This window comes from Alligator mississippiensis, chromosome 1 (genome assembly GCF_030867095.1).
Source record: "Alligator mississippiensis isolate rAllMis1 chromosome 1, rAllMis1, whole genome shotgun sequence".
Lineage (NCBI taxonomy): Eukaryota > Metazoa > Chordata > Crocodylia > Alligatoridae > Alligator > Alligator mississippiensis.
In genome coordinates, this window is record NC_081824.1 from 195,015,050 (window position 1) to 195,031,947 (window position 16,898).

Here is a 16,898-nt window from a genome sequence, read left to right on the forward strand (position 1 = left end):
GGGGGGGGGTGCAGTGGAAGGCTCTGTTCTATGCTGGGAGAATTCTTCCTCCTCCCTCCAGAGGAGCAGCAGGAGTGTGGAGCTCAGCTGGGCAGGGTGTGAATGTGTGAGGTGTGAGGGAGGGTGGGGGATGTAGGGACCCCCACACACTCCTCCCATGGTGTGCAGCCCCCACTGCCTGGCAGCAGCAGCAGGCAAGGAGGTCAGGGCTCTTGTGCCCAGGACAGGCGTGGCTGTGGCCAACGCTGCACAGGGGGAAGGAGCAGACGCTCCCTTATCCCCATGGCTCTGCTTCCCCCACCCCTGCTGTGCAGTTCCCCGCACTCTACCGAGAATGGAGGGAGCCCCACCCCCTGCTTCCCCTAATAGTCCAATGTGAGGCTTCCCTTCTGCAAGTGTGAAACTGCCAGTGCACAGCGTGAAGCCTCAATAGAGGCACCCAGTGCTGCATTGGGGGAGAGGAGCACAGCACTGTGCAGCCTTCCAGCTGCTTCTATCCCCAGGGGCTCCACGCTGTGCACCTGCAGCTCAACACTTACAGAGGGGAAGCCCTGTGTTTGACTCTGTGGGGAAACAGGGGGCAGGGCTCCCTCCAGTCCACACTTGCACCATTGAGGGAGTGTGTGGGGGTCCTTACACCCCTCACCCTCCCTCACACCCTGCCCAGCTGAGCTCTACACTCCCTCTGGGGGGAGGAGGAGGAGGAAGAGTTCTCCCCAGTATGGAACAGAACCTCCCCCTGCCCGGTGGGGGGAGGGGGAGGAGTGCAGGGAAGAGTCCCCTTCTGGGGCTGGGCAGCATTCCATAGAGCCCCACTTCCCCACCCTGCAGTGATGGGGGAGAAATAGGGGGAAGAGTCCCCTTTTGGGGCCAATCACAGAACCCCCATCCCCACCCCACCACACCACAGGGTCAGGGAGGAGGAGGGAAAAGAGCCCCCCCAGCACCAAACAGGGCCCCCCTCCCAGCCCTGTGATGGTGGGGGAGAGGGAGGAGGGGGAAGTGTTCCCCTTTGGCGCTGGGCAGCCGTGTGTGCTGGGAATCCTGGTTGTCAGGGAGCCACTGGGGCAGGCCTGCTGGGGTTTGGCCATGGCCCCACCACCTCAGCTCACCTTCCCTGTGGAAGGGAAGGGAGGGCTACTCTAGAACCCCTGACCTTCTGGCTTGATCCCCTGCAGGCATGTGCCGAACGTCTATCCACTTGCAAACAAGTTCACTCTCTGCAGGTTAGACTAACCTGCAAAGACTGAGTCAATTCAGGCTCAGGCTTTTTGAATGTCTGTCCCTAGCCCCAAGGTGCATATCTACCCTACCTTCTGTCTTCAGGCTAACACAGCCAACTATGTCTCTGAAAAATTCCTGACCAGCTCTCAAAAAATATTATGCCTTTGCTTTTCCACAGCAACAATTGCGTGCCTTGCATTTGCTCAAAGTTTGCTGCAGAAGACCAATAGGAGCACAAAAGAAATAGTTCTGTGTACAGGCAAAAGGACTAAAAACTAAAGACTGATCCCAGCCTGCATTTCAAAATTTGTATTCAGACATGAACTTCCTGAAAATCCAAGTATATTAAGATGCTGGCTTTTGATTTGTAGCATTCTAGAGATGCCAGGCAGGAAGATCAGATCCAGATTATTTGAATTTTCTAAACTGTGAGCAGCGAGTGTTTGGATCCATTTTCATAAATTTTAGCGGTGAAGGAGAGTTTGAGATACTAAAATTAAAAGCTGGCCCTTCAAATTATTTCTTTTTCAATTGAAAATTTAAGTTCAAGAGAATGGTACTTCTTTTTTAAACAGAGTCTCTTCAAACTCTTGTTTATGCTCTGCTACATTTTAAAAAGCAAAAAGTTCTCCTTAAATTATTTGGTTCATATCCATATAATATTAAACATAATCATATTAAGAAACAATAATTAACCCATTTTCTGTTTTTAGTAACTAATACATATAAATAGGATTTAAAAATATCACAAATGCACTTAAAAGAACAGTAACGGTCCTTTTCCCAGATTTCCATTTCTAAACAGTGGGGTTTTTTTGGCTTTAATATGATTTTTAATTTATGGGACAGGTGTCCAGTACACTGAAGGGTACTTATAGATGTGTTTAAAAAATGAAGAACTAAAATAATATGCCCAGGTGCTGGTCCCAGCCTCTTCTACCCAACTTGGGGCAATTTGCTGCATGCCAGCGTGTTCATGCATGGGCATTCCCCAGGGACAAGTAGCAGTGGCCCAAGTATAGGCCACTGCTACTTGTCTCTGGGGAAAAGACACACACATGCATGCTCATGGGGATGCATCCAATGAGGGCATAATTTTCCCATTATTTTGCTGGCCAAGAAATACTGGTAATATCTAAATAAGACTGATATTTCTCAACACCCTGATGATTAGGCTTTTTGTAGAAGTTTCCTGAGAGCACAGAAGTCTGGAGGAATAAAGAAATAAAGTACTAATCAACAGTTATCAATTAAAAGCTTCAAACTTATTCCAGAGGTAGTTTTTTATATGCTTTTCATACAGTCATATATGCACCAATGTTTAGAAGAACGTCCATCAGAAAGAAATTTTTGAATGAATGCATGAATCCTTTTGAGCAAATGGTCATCAAATGTTCATGCCACAAGTGGCTTCTCTGGTTTTCTGCCCACTCAGTAAAAGCTTGTCATCCATCAGAGGAGAAATAAAACCCATGTGACAAAGCAAGAAGAGCAAATATTCAAGTCAAACTCAATAAAGCTGCTGATTGCAATGCAAATTGTGTGACAAGTCATACTTTCTAATGTTTGGTAAGAAAAATTTATAGACAATATTTGAAAAACTAATTTATTCAATGTGTTTTCTACAAATTGCTCATTTACCTCTCTGTTGAATTATACTCAGTTACTGGAACTTAAAACGAGCTAAAATGCCTGCCAGTCCTGAGGCCTCTAAAATTCTGTACCTAAGGAATTTTGTATGTTGCAGCTTGGATCTTTTCATTCTCCTGAGGTCTCTGCATTGAATTCCAAGCAAAATGATACATTGCATAGGTACTTCAGGTAATATGTTGAACAGAATGGTATCCTGCAATAACATTAAATTTCTTGGCTAGATTTTGTAGCTCAATTGACTTTAGTATGAGCTGTTCAGAGAAGACCTAAATGGTTTGAAGGTTTCCCCTCTAATAGTAGGAGATTCACCAATGTCCTAATCAGAAACCTACTGAAGTCAATAGAAGTCTTTCCAATGATTTAAATGCATTGTATTTCAGGCTTCAGATGGTCTACCATTCCCAAGTGTACACTGTGGAGAGTGTTTTCTCCCACTGTGAGGGTGCGTCTACATGTGCATTTACATCGCATTAAATTTACTGTGCAGTAAGTGGAAATAGGCCAGTGTCTACACGCATAAGTATTAAAGAGCATTACTGCTATGTGTAGTCTGACTTGGAACTAATGTTAGTTCCAAGTCAGTTCACACACACAGTGTTACTGCACAGTAAAGTGCCTAAACGTCTGCTACTGTGCAGTAACTAATCAGGTAAATTTGAAATGCATGATGTAGATATCAAATTTACGCCCAAGTCAGCATAAGTTGCCATAGTTACTGCACAGTACAGGCGTTCACATGTAGACATGTGCAGGAATTTAAGTTACTGCACAGTAAATGTGCACGTGTAGATGCACCCTGTTTGATGCTGAATTAACTTCACATGTGTGAAACTGCAGGCAGGGACAAACCACTGTGTGTTCAGGGAGCACCACTGCCTACAGAAGGACAATAGGCAGCAATGCCTCAAACTAGTGAACTAGGATCCTTGTTTATAAAGCACTTTGACATTCTGTAGCATGTAAGGTGTTAAGGAAACACAGAAGATTGCATGCAGTTATATACATCCCAAATTCATTATTCAGCAATGGATTTGATTTTCCAGGGGAAGTTTGTAAGATTCCAATAAAAATATCTTATTTCGAAACATGCCCTTTTTGAGCAGTGTGTTTCACTTTACTATTAATATATATTAAACACAAGCATAAATAAATATACATACTTCTATATGTCACTAATCTTTTTATTTGACTAAAATAATTAGGAGTTTTGTATGAACTGGCTAAGTGGTTTTTTTTGGTTCTGAGCCTGAAGTTTTCAAGATGGCATCATCTGCAAGAGAAGGAGAAAAAAAAAATGTCTCTGAATGGTGGCGTAGATGCTCATTTTTCTAAGTGAGGGAAGAGAAGAACAGAGAAAGCTTTGTGGCTGAAATTCAGTTTACTGAAACCCCAATGAATTAAAATTTTACTTTGCTTCATCTCAGTAGAACGGAGCTTTGTGCTGATAACTCAAAATGACTAGATCCTGGTTTAGTACTCAAAAACCTGACCCTCCTCACAGGCTGAATAGATCAATTTGCAGTGGATTGATGATATATAGATTCTGGTTGCCCTGGGGGAGGTTTAAGAAACACTTAATCTATACTCCTCATTAGCTTGTGCTGTGCTGGAATTCAAATGGCAAGGCTGGATTAGTGAGAAAGAAAACATGACATTTGTACAGTATTGTTGTTATTACTAACTCCATAAGCAAAAGTGGTTTTTTTAAAACTGCTTCCTTGTCTAAAGTTGAATGAATCCTATGCATCAGAAAATGGCAAGTCTTTTTTTATGTGCTAATTTACTCCTCTTGTCAAATGCATGGATTTTTTAGATATTTTTATATTGACTAGCAAAACCTCTGACAGCCTGAGTTTTATCTGACCAATGACAATCTGTCTTTCCCTTATTCTTTTTGAAGAAATGGCAAGCATATTAGATACAGGTTAATCAATTTATACTTCACTGCCTTTCATTAGCCCCTACTCTTTCCATTAAAAATATAATCCCAAATTCATTTTTCCCCCCTTCAAAACAGTGTTGTTTAACCATTTCTGCTCTGTGCAATGCAAGGTTTTGATTTAAAGCAGGCTAGAGTTTAAACATGGCTTTCATCAAACAGTAACATCTTTGTCAAACTTCAACAGAATTAACTTTAACTGCCACGGAAGTTTTGACTGCCATCATAAAAATGTTTGATTAGTGTTAATAATTTATTAAATTGGTTTGTCCTGACATTGCCAACATGTTGGAAATCTCTCAACCATTAAAACATTAACAGAGGCTGTAATACAATGCTCCCTCTGTTCTGTGTTTTATTTCAGGACCACGTTTTTCTGAGTCTGGTTCTGTGGTATTCCAATATGCTCTCATTAGGACAGCATTAAAAGATGAAATATGACAAATATTAAAAAGCGTGGGAATAGAGAGGAGAGTATGCTTGGTGTACCTCCATGGACAGCTTTGCTTGGATTAAACCATGCAAAGTAAGCCTTTTGTCAAAATATGGGGAAATAAAATTGCTAGCTGAGTATCTTTAAGAGATGGATCCCATATGTTGGATTAGTGGTGTATTTTAGCAAGTGAGGTGAGGCATTATTAGAATTACATTCAGTAGTGAAAGCTGAAACCTGTGCTGTTTATATTGAGGCATACCACTGAATTGTATCCACAGCACAGTTCCATTCAATAAATGCACTAACACCTTCTGAATGGTTTCGCTAACTCTTGCTTTGATCAGTTATATCTCTAGTTAAATTTCCAACGGTTGGAACCTAAATTCTATCAGCAACACCTGCCTTTGTTCATGAAAAACAAGGAATTGTGTGCCTTATCGTTGTTTATATAGCCCTCAAAGTGTACAGAAGGCTTTTTTACAACCACATGGAAGATAAATGCCTAAATTTATCCTTTGTCTGCTGTTATTAACTGCAGTAAGGTTACAGCACAAATGAATTTGCCCCCAGGTCTTTCTCCCAAGGAATTTACCATTTTCCTTAGACTAGTGCTAGCATGCCAGGCACTAGGTAGGCTGTCAGTGAGCAGACCCACTCTGGCAGATTATGCTAAAAAACTGTGCCCGGGCACTCTTGAGCATGTTGTGCTGTAATGTTGTTACAGCTGTAATGATCCAGGGGATATTCAAGAAGCAAAATTGTTTTGGTCATATCTTTTACTGAACTACCTTCATAATTGGAAGAGATGTTAAGCAAGCTTTTGGGCACAAAATGCAGCTTCCTCAGGTAGCTGCCATTATGATACCATGTCTGATGGGCACATTAGAAAGGATGGCACATGTCCATTTTTTGGTAAACAGACTTATTTGAGCATACTAGTTGCCCTAATTTCTGTCTATTTTGGGATTCTAGAGATAAAAGCCTATAAGCAAGCTATTTAGAGTCTGGGTGGGTTTGTTCCCAGAATAGATCAACAATATAGATCAGGACTATCCAATTGATGACCGGCAGGCTGCTTGGGGTCCAGAAGGGATTAAATAATAGCCCACAGGCTCCCACCTAGTTGCTTGTTGCTCCATTGCTCAGCTGCAGAAGCAACTTGGGACTCTAGGCTCCCTCTCTGTCTGGCTTCCCCTTTCCTGCCTCAGGGGTATAGTGGTGCAGTGCAGTGCAGCATAGTGCAGCCTTCAGTGCTGGGGAAGCCAGTGGCCCAGGGAGCCTGAGAGGCATGGTGCAGTGGATGCCGGGTGTGTGGTGCAGCAGGGGGCACATTCCAGACTGAAATGAAGCATAGGGGGTGCCTGGGGACTTGTTACAGCTGGGGCAAATGTAGTAAAGTTCAGGGGGACACATAGTGCAGTGGGGGGCAATGTATGTGTGGCCCTGGTGGTCCCTGGTCCCCACTGGTGCAACACGTGGGGCATGCTATGCTGCTCTTGGCCTCTGGCAGCCCTGGACAGCCCTGGTATAAATCAAATTCTGTTCTCAGGCATTGTTGGAAGTCTGGAGGATCCAAATGGAAGCTAGTAGAGTTACTCTGAATTAACAGTGGTGAAACATGTCTTCTGTTAGCACAGACTGGCAGTTTGGGGAATATGTCCTTATTACTGTGGCTTTCAACAGAAGTGTCCCATGACATCAAAATATAAATCAAGCTGTCTGAGTCTTTAAAATTTAGAGATTTGCAAATATGAGAGAGGTCTTAGTGTATGCATTATAATGTCCTGGCAGAAACTGTAAAGCAAGCTATACATTAAAAAAAATGTCCAGCAACCAATTGTTCTAACATCAGAAAGCCATAATCCATCAGCTTGAATAGCTTCTGACAGATATATCAGTTTTGTGACTGTTCTGGGACCTATTTAAATAAGTCCACATAAACTTTAAACCCCTGGCTCTGAAAAATGACAAAAATAGAATTCCTTTTGCTCTACAGAACCATTGTTTGCAGTTGTAGTTATTTCATAAATAGTCGCTGTAATAATTTTGAAAATCATCAAGCATTCTGCAATTTAGAAACAGTGGATTAGAATTAGAAAAATAAAAAATATGCACTGGGATTCTGTGCATGTTCCATGGTGTCATTTTAATCTTAGGTGTCAAAATCAACTCTTGGGCTAAGTACAGTTAAAAAGCCCAAGACTGAATTGATTCAGTTTTTGCAGATTAGTTGAAAATGCAGAGATTAAACTGAAAAAACAACTAGACACACATTTACCTTTGATTCAGGAAATGCAACTACATGCCTACAGTGACTCAGGCCAGGAGCTGGGGGGTGCTAGAGCACAGCTCTCTGGCATATAGCCGGCATGGGCTGTGTGTTCACTTTGTCTTCCTACTGCCCCTGAGGTCTCTGGGATTTGCAGTCCAGCATCACAGCAGCAGGACTCTGTAGGGTTGCTCAACACTTCCTCTTCCTGTTTCCTGATGCCTCTGGGATTTGTAGTCTACAGTCACAGCCAGCAGTAAGTTTGAGTTGGGGAATGGGCTGTTTAACCCCACCTCCCTGCCCTCAGAACCTAGCCTTGGTTTGCTTGGGATGGGGCAGTGAGCTGGCCAGTGAGTCAGTTAGGGAGCAGAGGGACAGGGCCAACCCTGCTGTCTGGACCAGACAGCACAGCCCAGCACAGGACTGCAAATCATGCTGGGGGATCTCTGATTTAACTTCAACCAGGAAGGGATCTGGGACAGAAGTTTTATAAATCAGTTTGACCTAAATCAGTTAAGTCTGATACTATTTAACCAGGTTTATCTTAAACCAGTTTTAACCATTTTGAAACTGGTTTATTTGCACTCAACTTCTGCTCTGTTTCAGGTTTAAACCAGTTTCTCATTACTTGCACTGGTTTATGTGTAACTTCTGTCCCTAGTCTTGTAGTTTACAGTATCACTAGCTATGGAATCATTTCCTTATTGTTCACTTAGTCCAGCTCCTATTCTGTGCAGGGAAAGTCTGAATCCGTCCCTCAGTTTTTTATTAGGTTACGCTTCAATTGACTTGAGCAAGATCCTGAACTGAGTGAGGACTGGGCAAATTGTGGTAGCTGCTTAGAATTGTCCATGTGAGGCTCTAAACAACCTTGATTTCTCTTGATAATACCATATATTTAAGGGCTTCTAGACATGACCACATTATTATGATTCAAGCAGCAGGCATGCTGTACACAAGAACAGAAGAATTTGAGTATGATTATCATGCTTTAAAAAATACAGTTCAACATACCAAGGGTCACAAGATTATAAATTAATACATTTTATTAATTACAGTAATGATGTTATTTCCTTTTGGAACAAGGAATAAGATTCCTGTCTTAATGAATTTGTAAATGCCCTGAAGAAACTTCATCCCAAGTGTGGTCTGATGAGCGTTGCAGGGTGAGGGATGAGATCTCATAGGTCATGTTGGAAAATTAAAGGAACACTTTTTCTTCCTCTCCCAACTCTTTTCTCTTATTTTATTAGAACAATCCTTATATGTACATTGAAAACTACTTCAATAGTGCTATTTTCTTCTCCACAGCTTTGATGTAACAAAAACAAACAAAAAAACTATTGTGAGCACAGTAGTCAGTGAATCCAGTCACTGAAGTAAGCACTAGTGATGAATTCCTATAAGGTTGTATGAATTAGCAGAAATTCAACAAAGGAAGAGACCCTCTGTTCATCATTTCAAAATACAAGACCCATGATTTCTGCTCTGGTTTTCCATTTGTTTGAACTCATCTCTGCTAACATGTGTCCTTCTTCTAGGGATAGAACAGTCAGTGAATGAGAGGTCTGCAAACTTCCTAGGCACACTACTCTTCTCACATGAGTTGACACCCAGCCAGAGGTCTGTAAGAGATGCTACCAAAGTGTTCTTAGTATAGATGCATGGAGTAACTTTGCCACTCATTATGTTACATTGTTTTGTTCCACAAGCAAACTCTAAGTAGCAGTGGCTAACCTGTGACACAGGAGGCCTCTATGTATGTGCCACATGGCACATAGGAGAGGAGGCAGGGAGCACAGCAGTAGATAGAGCATGAAGCAGAAGAAAGGTTTGGATTGACAATCATGGAGGGTGCAGAGCTTGACTTGTGGCACACCTGCCATAAATGTTAGCCCCAGCTGCTCTAAGGTAAGTAACAGGCTAGATTGTCTAGTTTCTCCTTTTCACAGTAAGCTGATACTTCTATAGCAGAGACATTATAACATTACATTTTGGACAACATGCTCCATTCTTAAGTGCAAATAAATTTTGCATATTAGCAATATTCACTGTTAGGAAAGTCAGCATCAGCCAAGGAAAGAAGTATTGTAAATGAGGAGAGTGGGAGCAAGAAGGTAGAATAAAGCTGAAACCCCTGGGTTTGATTTCCCATGCTGTCACTGACCAGCTAGGTCTTGCTGGCCAAGTTACACACCTTAAAATTCTGCATAACCAGTAAAATCATATTAACCTATTATTCTGAAAATGGATATAATAGAATAGAATCTTAGAATAGAATCTTAGAATAGAATATAATTGAATAGAATCTGCAGCCACAAATTAGCTGACTCTGCTCTGCATTGAATCATAGGGTGTCAATAAGGCATCTACACTTTTACCTGTTTAGAGCAGGTAAAGCAGACCCTATGAAACATCCTGGAAGGTTTGTTGGAAGACACAGAAGCAGGAGGCAAGGGAGGCAGTGACATCTGAAAGTGAGGAAGCCAAACTGACAAATCTAGTTCATACTCTGTGAGTATGTGCACATATTTGCTATACCCAATCTATAATCGCACCGCTTAGTTTAAGTGCCTAGACCTAACTTTGCTACCCCTGGTGTTACATTGTTTTATTCCACAAGCAGACTTAGATTAGGCTCCCGGCATGGCTCTCAGCACTGGTGAATGCATGTATGAGCCAGATCCAACCTAAGATTACATGGCTTCCTTTAGCTGCATGATCATAGATTAGGTCCAGCTTTTGCGCATGTTCACCAGTGCCAGGAGCCATGCTGAGAACCCAATCTGAGTAAGTCAGGGTGTGGGGAGGGACAGGTAGGACGGGGGCGGGGGAGCTAGAAGTTCCATGGATGGGGGGTTGGCAGGTCTGTGGGGGAGAGGGTTGAGGCCCCTCCCCAATCAGGATGGGGTGGGCAGGATGAGCACAGCTCTGGGATGGGGGCAAGTGGCTGGGCTTTCTTAGCCCCAGGGCTGCACTCCAAACATTTACAGACATTCATTAGATAGAGCTAACCTATTTTCAATCTAATTTAGTTTACTTCCTCAGGTGAACTAGGTTAGATTGGGATGGCCACTTTTTTTTCCCTGGTCTGACCTCCCCAAACATCTGTGCAGATGAGCACTTAGATTGACCTAACCCTAGTTAGGTTGTTCTAAGCATAAAATTTTCATGTACCTTACATAATTGAAAACAGGAATATCAGTGACACTTGTGTCTTCCTTGTAGAGCTCTGACAGTCAGTAAGACTATATATTCTCATATAGGCTTTCTGTTGATTTCCATAGAAATCCTTACCTAATATTCTTTTATTTGAACTTAAGTTCACAATCAGCAAAGGATCAGACAGAAAAGAAGGTGGTAGGAGTGAACAGTGAAATATCGCTTTGGTAAAAATGACTTAATCCATCAGTTTAAAATCCCATTTCTAGAAATTCCCAGCATTTGATGTTTATTACTTATTATAAAGATAACTTAAAATATTTTTTTGGTCTCACTTGCCTGAGTCTGACTTATTTATACTTAAAATTTTCTTCCAGGAGCCAGGCATGCAGAGCAGACATCCAGTAGTTTTGTATTGGTTCCTCAGCCATATCTCAGCAATTTTCCCTCACTATATTGACCTTTGAGTCGGTGAATCAACTTTTTTTATCAGCAGATGGAAAAAAGTTACAAGAGAATCTATGATTCAAAATTATTTTTTACCCTGCACACCCTCCTCTGTGCAAAGGTTTATGCCAATATAAAAGGCACATTATAGACCTATACTCACTAAATACTTCATAGCAGTTTGAGAGTTAAACGTGCTTCACAAACAGTCAATATTTGTCTAGGGTTGCTTAAATTGCACTGGTATTAGATGAACATCTTTAACAGGAAATGAAGAACTTTGTTCCTTTGTGATTAAGATTTTATCTTTATTAAAAGACTATTCAAGGCTGTCATCTCCTTGATTACTTGTACACAACTGCCTTTGAATAGTCACCTGTTAGCATTCTTCCTTGCATCAGTCAATAATTAGTACTTCAGCTGGATAGATAGAAATTTGTTTTACTTCTTTTTAAGTTTATGGTAGTTCTCACCCTGAAAATCACCTCCTAGGTGCCTGATTGGAGGGATAGTCTCAAAAGATATAATGTTCAGATAATTTACACATTTCATTATGGTGTTATATAGCTAATAAAGATACAGAGACCTTTCCGCATGGTTCCTTAAGTAGCCAAATATTTACTTTAAACATAGTGTACCTAACATTGCTTTATAGCCCATTACACAAAGTATATATTGTGTCAGTGGGTGTAACCTGACAAATAGCTTGATCTTGAACCCAGGCAGACTTATTGATAACTCCTACATAGAAACAAGACTTCACTTCATGACAGCCTACTGAAAACTTATTTGTATTGTTCTTAAGGGAGTCAACTGGAGGGTGGGTTTTCTTTGGGACAGGTGTTCACAGCACTGCACCCTTTCTGAGACAGCTAAGTGCACTGTAGAGCACTTGTTACAGGATTAGATCTATTATAAACACCAGTGGGACTGATTCCCCTCTCATTTACATCAAGACTATCTCCAGACTGAAGTTAACATGACTTACACAAGGATAGATCTGTTTACAGTAAGAGATGTATGGACCCCAATCACATTATAAAAACACCATGTCAGGCAGGAGAGTAGATGGCATCATACCTGGTCTCCTATAAGGTAAATTTTTCTCTCCATCAAATGTAAAGCATGGTGTCCATAAGCTTCAATGTATATAAACACTCTTATTCATACCAAGAGTACTTTACACTTCTGTAACACTTTCCTTCTCTATATATCCAAAGCACATTAAAAATAGTGTTTATGTGGCATTTTCCCCCTTTTGAAACAGACAGAAAAAGTAACCTGCCCACAGGCACGGGTAAATGGGAAGGAGAAGTGGGAATTGAATACAGGTTTCCTGATTTTCTTCTCCATATGTGATAGGGTCTTAATCCAGCAAAGCACTATACACTTGCTTAATGTTAAGCATGGGACTAGTCAAATGGACTGTAATGGGGCTACTTACCTGCTTAAAGGTAAGCATTAGGCCTGTGCAAAGCGGCTAGTATTCACTTCAGATTCAGATTCAGCTGATTCAAGGGACAGTGACTTGGTTCAATTTTTTAAAAACTCCCTGCACTCACTGGCTACTGCCAGGCATGGGGGCAATCCCATTACCCCCCCCCCCCCCCACTGCCCTGCACTGCATGGGGGGGCTCTACCATGAGCCCCCAGAGGCCCAGGCAGCTGCTGCAGCATCTGCTGAGTGCAGGGCTTTTTTTTTAAAGCACCAGGATGCTGGGGCCGGCTGGGGCAACCATTGACAGGGCTGGGAGAGTGGGTGGTGGTTGGGGGGAACTCAAGGGGGCTGGAGGAGCAGGCAGGGGATGGGGTGCAGTGGGGTAGCCCCATGTCCCCTCCCCTTCCTGCAGCTCCCCTTCCCCACTTACTGGCACGGTGTCCAGGTCCAGCTCCCTGCGCTGATGAGTGAGGACTAGCTGCATCTCTCCAAAGCTCTCCAAATCTTTTCCAAATCGATTCAGAGGCTTCAAATCAATTTGGACCTTTTTATTGGTGTCCTGATTCAATTTGGATTTGATGATTCAGCTGCCGAATTGGGCCAAATCTCCTCCAAATCAAATCAGCAGGGCCCAACCACACACCTGTTTTTGGCAGCAAAAATATGGGGCAACATCTCATCCAGCATCCTCACACTCCACTGCTGCTCCAGAACTACATTTCCTAAAGTGTCTTTCACCCACTTGCATCTAGCACCTCTTGAGTCAGCGACTGGGGGGGGGATCCCCCAGCGGCCGATCTCACTCACCGTAAAAGTTGCTGCACCGCTTCCAGAACTGCCACATCCTGACAGGGGGTACACTGGCACTCTCAGGTGGTGTACGTGCACCCCCATGCACCCCCTACATGTCACCCCTGCCCACTTGCACACCCTCCTTCATACATATTCCTATGCTATTGCTGGTGCTTGCTTGCTGAGGCTGAAGCTGGGAGATTTCTGGAGGAGTTAGGGATGGGCAAGAGAAGAGTGAGGCACCCCCCCCAAACCATTCTGCTGCCCCACTCCACATAGGCAGCACTCAACCTCCAAACCTCCAATGCTTTTTCTATGGTCAGGCCTCTTCTTGAGTACAAACAGGACTGTGTCAATACTACCACCACCAACAACAAAATTAATCCAGTTATTTCTGTTTTTAACAAGGAGCATAAGATATTTTAAAACTATTCAGTAGAAAACTTTCTTCCTCTGGCTACATGTTTTCTTGAGTGGGGGAGACAGGGGGTAGGGAAGGGGCAGGGGAAGAAAGGGGGCAAAAAAGGGGGAAATACATTTAACTAAAGAAAAGAAAAAGGGTACATTTTTACCCTAATAGTAAAAAGTAAATATCATGATCATAAACAAATGTAACCTCGAATACAGAAGACAATGATTTTATTGTATTGACATATGGTGCATGGAAAACAATGGAGGATTTGTTCTTTCATATAAGTCAGGGCACACTGGCAGGCAGACCAGTTCTGTGGCCAATGCTTCAGATAGCATGTGTCATAGCTTGGATTGTGAAATGGCTAGGAATGTACAGACAAGAGTGAGGAGGGAGCTTGCTTGAAAAGAAAAAAAATATCTTTTCACCTTAAGGCACAGATGGCCGTTATAATATATAAAGCTACAAATGAAAACAGAATTAAGGAAATGCTTCCCTTTCATGAAATACCTGTTTTACTTTCACCACCCTATAAAGGAGAACTATGATTTACACTCTGTAAACTATTTCTTTATTAGATGACGTCTCATAAAGCATGAAAATACAAAGCCAGTTATGCACAGCTATGCAAATGGGGAAAAGACAAATGTTTTTTCAAATTGGCAGTGCTGCTCAGTACAGTAAGGCTTTCTGTCCTAATATGTCAGACCTCTGCTGTCAATATGACTAGCTTAAATGTCCCTCAGGGTCCCAAACAGATCAGCGCACAGGATCAAATTTCCAGATCTGGATCACTGTGACAGGTAGGAATTGTTCTCTCTGATAGCAGCAGTTACCCTCAGGGAGGGACAAGCTTTTGTGTTTTCTTCTGGCACAAGATACACAAATGATCAAAAGCAAACACTAACTGCAGGCATGTGAGAACAATTTGCATGCTGGTTGATCCAAGGGATTCCTGTTTGGTGACAAAGGTGGCCCAGTGTAAATTTTAGAGAAGTGATTTGTAAAGAAATGGCTACTTTTATATATTTAATTATGATAGAGGAGGGAGTATATTTATCATATTGTACTAGTGCTGGTCCAAGCAGGATTGGGGTCATAGGTACTAGGTACATTATGAATAAATGCATAGCAAAATAAATAAATAAATAAATAAATAAATGCATAGCAAGAAGCAGCTCCTGTCCTTAAGAATTTTCCATCTAAATAGTTAAGAGCAAGAAAAGGGTATTTTATCCTCATTTTGCAGAAGAGGGACTAAGGCAGAAAGAGATTTAAAAACATGACTAGGTCCCTGTAGGAAGTTTAAGCCAGAGCTAGAAATTAAGACCAGGCCTCCTGAGTACAAGTCCACTGCTTTAAGCAGCAGATCATATGTCTGTGCTTAAAACTGCAAATAAAGGGGGAAAACAGTAAAAGAGGAGCATACTTTGAACGATATATTATGCAGAAGTAGTAATGGCATATATACACTTTTTCTGTGCCATTACTACTTCCACTGCTACAACTTCTAAATATATATTTTTTTCCAGTGGTAGGTCCAGAGTTTAAATTAGTGTAATTGTGTAAAATGCATTCAGAAAACTGTTGTGTTTTCTCTCTAAGTGGCATATTACCAAAAATATTCTTTTTCTATCTGAAGCACTCAGTGTTTATCTGGGAGATTAAAGCATAAAGGGGATGCCAGTCTTTATAGCAATTACAGCAAAATCCCAAAGACTATCCTTTTCCCTGTCAAGTGTTACCTACTCATGAGTAGAATTCCTTAAAGAAACAAGTCATTTCATTAGAGAGCTTGCAATTAGGGTAATTCTACATTTGGTGATCCTGTCAAAGAATTCTGAGACACCATCAGCCGTATGGCTCTTTTATACCACTTAGAAAATATATATAGCGTTATCTAAATACTAAGTCTAACTTGTCACTAAGATAAGCTCCTTTCTTACTTTAAGAGAGGTTTTTTAAGATGGCAACCTCAGTTCAACACTGGCCTCACAAAGGCATTCAGTTTCTCCTGTGAGAGTGGCTGCTGTCTCAGGAGAAACTACAAATCTACCTGGTCTGGGACAGAAGTTTCATAAACCTGTTTGACCCAAATCAGTTAAGTCTGATACTACATTCAGCTAGGTTTATCTTAAACCAGTTTCAGCCATTTGGAAACTGTTTTATGTGCACTGAGCTTCTGTTCTGTTACAGGTTTAAACCAGTTTCTGATGACTTAAACCAGTTTATGTGTAACTTCTGTCCCTAGCCCAAATGTTCAAGGCAAATGGCCACTCCAGGAGAAAAGTAACCTGGAAACAGCCACAGTTAAATCCCTCGTGGGAGTTTCTCTTGGGGCAGTGAAGCCTCCTGAGAGAGGCCACAGCACAGTTCACCATCATCCTAGGGTGCCTTGCTCCCATCCCTCCAGGAAAACAGTGTGTCACTTGGGCTCAACTATGGCTCCAGCCGAGCAGGGAAAGGAACACACTCCCTTCACAATCCCCACATTGTGCTGCAGGGAGACACAGGCTTGACCCTGTGTCTTGGTCAGCCAATGAGGGCTTCCCTGTGCACTGCTTCCTTCCATCTCCAGGCTGACTGAGGGAGCCTGCAGAGTGTTTGTACACAGGGGGCTGCACAGCATCAGCAATGCAAACTCTCTGCTTATCGGGGCTGAGCATTCAAATATCTGTACAGGTCTCTCTGGGTAAGTTTTTCTACTGAGAAAACAAACATTGGAGAATTCTCCGAGACCATTTGAATGTGTGTATGCATCCAGTACATTAAATCTCATCAAGGTAACAGCAATAGTTCCTTCACCCAAAGCAAATGCTCAAAATAATTTATAATGGATATATTCCAGCTTTCAAGCCACCAGGAAAAGCTGGACTCAAGGGATAAGTTATTCCGTTCCTTGTTGGAAGGGAAATGTGTTGGCATAGACACAGGATACTATGCTGGTAATGCAATTTTTGGCTCGTGTGCACTTTCAGACCAGGATATTAGGTGCCAAATGCAAAGTGTAGTGTAGCTTAGCTCTCAGATGTAACACCACAAACAACTCTGTGTCCAAACCTTCAGTCACCCTGTATTCCCTTGACACTTTTTCCCAAAACACTCTTATGTATGTCAGAACAAGCG

At 42.1% G+C, this 16,898-nt stretch overlaps 1 long non-coding RNA gene across 24 annotated transcripts in view; it reads left to right on the forward strand.

Moving 5' to 3' along the window:
* Window positions 1-16,898, forward strand: part of LOC106738300 (uncharacterized) — a 372,722-nt gene that overhangs the window by 322,631 nt on the left and 33,193 nt on the right. The window lies entirely within an intron of this gene.